Source organism: Wasmannia auropunctata, unplaced genomic scaffold, assembly GCF_000956235.1.
Source record: "Wasmannia auropunctata unplaced genomic scaffold, wasmannia.A_1.0 LD336090.1, whole genome shotgun sequence".
Classification (NCBI taxonomy): domain Eukaryota; kingdom Metazoa; phylum Arthropoda; class Insecta; order Hymenoptera; family Formicidae; genus Wasmannia; species Wasmannia auropunctata.
In genome coordinates, this window is record NW_012026800.1 from 4,649,164 (window position 1) to 4,655,296 (window position 6,133).

Below are 6,133 nucleotides of genomic sequence, written 5' to 3' on the forward strand. Positions count from 1 at the left end.
ATCGGAGCGCAATTTTTGCACGTTTATTCTCTTTCTGCATTAGCAAGTAACCTCGTCGCACCTCAGAAATGAGCGGTTAATCCTCGACATATAGAAGCTATTCACAAAGAAGCTTCATGAATCAAAACTCACGCGATTCCGCAGTTTCAGTCGGCGACGCGTAAAAGAACCCATTCGAAAGACCGACAACAGCGGCAACTGGGATATATGTATATGCGATTATTATCCTAATTCGAATCTAGCGTGCACCGGATACCAGTGTCGGAGAAATCAAAGAATTGCAAACGACATGGCGTGTCACGAACAGAACTTCCGCCCGGACGAGTGTTCCGCTTTTCTTAACGGTTCCCATCGTTAATCTTGGAAGGCCGAGCGGAGCTTCGTGGCGAACACGTTAACCAGGGAGGGGGGCCTGCGATTGAGGAAATTCCTATGAAAATGATCTACGATAAATCACGTCCATCGCTGTCAAATAAATGTTAACATGTATAAATTATATGCTAAAGCTTCTTCGTATTTTTCGTTAAAACAAAAACACGTGAATTACAGCATTTTTATTAATTTACAGCAACGCGGTACTATTTTTTAAAATAATGGTACATTTAAGTCTAGATCTAAATCCAGGAGTCAACCACTACTAAAAAAATGTACAGTGATTACCAATTATGGCAATACAATACACTTTATTGCTAGTATTGCTATTGTATTGTTTTCGTATTGTCAATAATATTGCCATCTATTATCTCATGTATGTATTGTCATCTGTTACCTTATGTATACTGCCACCTATTTCACAATATTGTCAAGTATTGCTAATGTATTGTTAGGTATTGCTCAAGATATTGCTATGTATTGATAGCGTATTGCTAGTATTGTATTGCCGCAATACCGGCAATATATTCCTTAAAAAATGTACACTGGTTCCCATAGTGGTTGACTCCTCGATTTAAACTAAACTTGTCACAACTTTACTTCATACATGATCATTATCAATTTCTCAAACATACACGCAATTGAATTTACATATTGGTTAATGATCTATTTTTATTTTTATTATTTCATGATTAAAAAATAAAGACCTAAAAACAATCTTCATTATGTTTTCATTAAAAATATTATATATTTATATATCGCAGAAAACTACAAGAGAAGATGAAACAAATGATACAATTTTCAAATCCTTTATGCGATGAAGAGTAAAGGTAAAGATACTAACAAGAGACTAAAAGCGATACATCCACGGTAGATACCGTAGCTTCGATATAAGTATCTGATTTTCCGCAGCTAGAACGAATATTATGCCGGTCTGATAGATCGTGGCCCTCCGAATCTATGAAGCGGTTATGAAACCGTAAACAGCTGTTCGCCGAACCGTTTCCTCCTGCCTATTTGGTGGGTTTGCACTTTAGGAGAGTAGCGAAGGAAACGTATGGCACGCCAGGGAAACATCTACTTTGATAGTGGATTTCGCCTCATCCCATCGTCTCTCGATCGACCGTCCTCCTTTACTTCCCTCTTCTAGGTTACCTGATCTCCTTACAATAAGTGCTAACCGTGTTTGAAGTCTATCTCGTTTTTCCGTCGAAATTCGGATTTTATACCAACGATCGTCGCCTTTATACACTTGCCGCGCATTCATAATAATTACATCAATTCGCCAAAATTGATTATACGGTACAGCGGGGTAATTTGAATAGTGAGGTAATTTGAATATTAGTAAGCATTTGCAAAAATTTCAGAAAAATAAAAGATTTTATGATATATTTCATTATATCAATGTCTGATATAATGAAATGTATCATAAAATCTCTTATTTTTCTGAAATTCTTGGAAAGAACGATTTTGTTGAAAGATCTAAAAATAATTTTTTGTTGAATCAAAATAATTTGTTGGGATATTAACCCTTGTTTGACACACTGGGGTGTAACACACCCCAGGCCCACTTAAGTTATGATTTTTTTTTAAAACTGATCATTTTTTTCGATATTTGAATTTTTAAAAGTACTCAATTTTATTTTTTGTCCATATCACTCATATAACTTTAAAAAGTAAGTTCTTGAGAAGCTATAAAAAAATTTTGAAGTTAAAATATTTAATAGATTATTTGTTATAACAATTTTTGTGCTGGGGTGCAATCCACCCCAGTGTGTCAAGCACGTCACGCCACAGAAGTGTGGCAAGTAAGGGTTAAGAATGTAGTGATTAAATTGTAGACATAAAACACGTGCGATTAGGTATTTCATGAGAATCCCTTGCAAATTGAGAAAGTAGCGAAGATACTCGAACCGACCCCTTTCCGCAGAATTATCGTGTCACTCGGTAATTTATTGGCGGAGATTAAGCGGCGTTTGAAGAGCGACGGGGAATTAAAACTGACGTCCGACACGCGAGATGTATCTACGCAACTTCCTGCAGAGCGCTCGATAAATTGGGATGTCTTGAGAAATTTAAAGGGAGATTCTTCAAAAATAAAATTCAATTTGCAAAGACATTCGTGTGAGAAAAAAATGTATTAACGCTACAGAATATTTTTTTTCTAATAATAATAAGATATTAAAAATACGCTACGAAATATTTTCTAACAACATCTCTTCTTTTTCTCCCGACTTTTTTCTTATGAGATACAATTATTGCTAGTCTCTTCGCAGTTAGATTATCACCAGGTTTCCACGAAGAAATAATAGACTGCGCCTATCTTTTTACCGTTAGCAAACCGCTCGTGGGAGATTGAATAACGTTAGCTTATATCTCGAGGAGAATGATCACTCTTGGCTCGCGTTCAGGTCTATGTCAAGATGATTTCTCTGACGCCAGCATCAATGAAAGAAGGAGAGAATCTCCAACGGCCGAGAAGTTATATCTCGCTGTAGGCCTGACCAAAAATATCAAACGCGGGTTAACGTCAACGTGATTTACGCAATTACTTGGCAGCGCGAGCAAAACAACCCTTGCCATAATCGGCATAATTTTGCTCTGAGAATGGGACATTGATCGTAGGATCGCCAAGATTCTTTCGATTTTTGCAAACAAAGATTGATAATTATACAAAAAATAACTCGTGGATTATACATTGAATTTGATTTTATGATAGATGATAAAATTCTAAATTATCAAAATTTAAAAATCTGTTACATCTTGGGAAACTGAAATATCTACAATTTCAAAGAAAAAATGACTTATGATTTTATCATGTATTATATATGTATATGCACTATATGCACATATTATAAACATATAGGTATACATATATCAGTATTGCCGTTAATCATCGGACCAAAAAAAATGAAATAGACTAGTTTTTAACCAAAAAATGACAAAAAAAGGCCTTTCAAGCATTAAAAGTTAAAAAAAAAAGATATTTTTTCATCAAATTTTTAAAATAATTAAAACCATTTAAGCAAAAAACATTTAATCTTACTTTTACATATGTCTTTGGATAATCTAATATATAGCAAATTAAATTTTTCTCACAGTATGATTTGAAAATTGATAATAAAGAAAAGATTTGAAACAATACACCTCTCGTGCAGTTTTATTAAATACAATAAATATTACATTTTATTGAATATAATAAAGACTTAATGACCAAACAAAAAGTTAAACATTATTATCTAGATAAAATAAAAAATAAACATTTATTAAATAAAATAAAATAAAATTTTTTTAACGCATATTTAAAATAAAAACGAATTTTTTAAATATACAAAAATTAATCGTCCTTGAATGTCGCATCACTTTTTAATTTCACATTTATTAAAACTTAACATAAACATTAAAAAATATGCACAATTAATACCTACAAAATTAAACATATAAGAAAATTACAATGAAAAAGAACAAAATTGTAGATATGGATTTTAATTTCTATATCTCCATATAAAATTTTATTTAATCTTTCTTTGGTCTGTTAGTAATATAATCTAAAACGATATTCTTTTTCTTATTTACAATTATTATTTTGCCTTTCCCGCGGAACTTTGAAACACTTGTCAACATTGCTTCAGTGAGGGCTATTTCTTCCATGAGATAACAAAATATGAATAAAACACTTTACAAATTTCATGTTAGCTCAGAAAAAAAGATGACTATAATGATACATTTTAGACAATAGTGACATGTAAAAAAAATGGTAAAGAAGTAATTTAAATAATTAAAGCAATACTGGAAGGTCGGAAATACCGACACATTGCAGTTCAGTAGATTTCTTCGAATTGGTTGAACGAAATTGAAAATCCTTTCACAAAGTTGAAATAGACATAAATATGTGGTATTAGACGGTCGAATTTATTGTAAAATCGGAACAAAATTAAAAATTTACATTTTTTCGGGTCGTACGGCTGACGCCTGACGTAAACATTTCATTAGTGTAAAAGTTCTGTAGCTCATATGGACAAAATACCTACTTACGTTTAACACTACAGATTACATAAACGAATGACAAAGCCTTTTGAGCTACGATTAAAAGCGTAGAAAAAAAATATCCACTGAACTGCAATTTGTGATAATTTGCATAGCCAAAATACAAAATAGTAAAAACAACAAAAATTGTGTCTAGTAATAAGTGTCAGATTTTACAAGAGATGGTGTTTCAATAAGTTAGATAAGGACAATGTACGTGTTTGAATGAAACAGAAGATATTGTAAGAAGTTCATTTAGAGATATCACTGAAATTGAAAACTGTTTTATCGACCTCAAGCAAATTTTTCCGACCTTTCAGCATCGCCTTAAATAGCAACGCCGATAATACACATATATGTATATATCATACAATACATATGTAAATATACACATATAAGTATACAATATAAATATACACATATATCTGATGTTTTACATATATATAATATATACATAATTTATAATATGATGATGATGACATATGTTGCTTTGTTATAACATCAATTAAAAAAAAATGAACTTGAAAATGTTTCGAATAAAAATTTTGGAATATTAATTTTCAAATGCAATTTTAGTGCAATAATTAATTGTAAAGGAACAAAAGTATGTTCTTTTAAAATATTCTTTCTACATGTTTTCTGCAATCAACTAAAAAATTGTTTATATTTTGTAATTATGTTGTTATAGAAAACAAACGATGTTACAGTGATAAACTCCTAAATTATTTATTTTTTGTAAATATAATAATTATTATATATATTTTTGACATATATACTTTTTTTAAAAAAGAATATTTTATAAAGTTTTTTCCTTTTGTTAATAATTAACAAATATTTTTATAACTTTTAACCATTAAAAAAAACGTTTTCAAGATTTCCTTACTTTAGATACATTAAGGTTTTACAAATATTTATTATATAACAATATATGTATAATAATAAAAATCTAATTAAAGTTTTATCTATCAAAGAATTCAAAAGAATGAAAATTATTTATTCCTGAGTCATTAAAGAAACATGTGCTTAGTTTATGCGCATTCTTGAATATCAGGCAAGTGTTTTCGCCAACAATCGTAATTTTTAATAAGAGAAACTTGTCGAGGTTCACAGAAGACTTATCCGTTAACCATACTTAAACGTTTATACGATAAACGCAAGTAGAATCTAAGTAGCTTGCAAGTTTCTCTCGGTCTCTACATCTTTGCAATATTCAAATGTTTTACTGCTTTTGTATATTGACCGGAATCGAACGCACGTGACGAGGGCATAAAGAGAGGAAGAGTTGAACACGTGCCTCGCAAAAGGTAAAGTTCACTTCATAATCGCAAGAATCTAAAGATCGTTGATATAGATCTTCTCCGAAATAAGGGGCAACGATCGGTGCAAAATGCCAGGTAAAAGTTCTGCCATTAGGCTGTAAAATCGCGATAAAAACGTTAAGTATTTCTGCAATGCGAATTTTTTTTCCAGGAATAAAGAACGATAAATCAATGCTGCATTGTGAGAAATTCCTTGGGTATAGAACACGTAGACGTCTACACAAAGAACAAAGCGGCAGCGGACGAACGACGGTATACGCGACGCACTAGCCTATATATCATTTTCCCTCGCAATTATCCCGAAGAATATGCGCCGATTGTCTTCTGAAATATTCATACGGAAATGCGCGTGCGAACTGCGGGTCGTTGCATCCCCAAGAGCAAAGACATCGGAAACCCGTTATTTCACGAGTGCG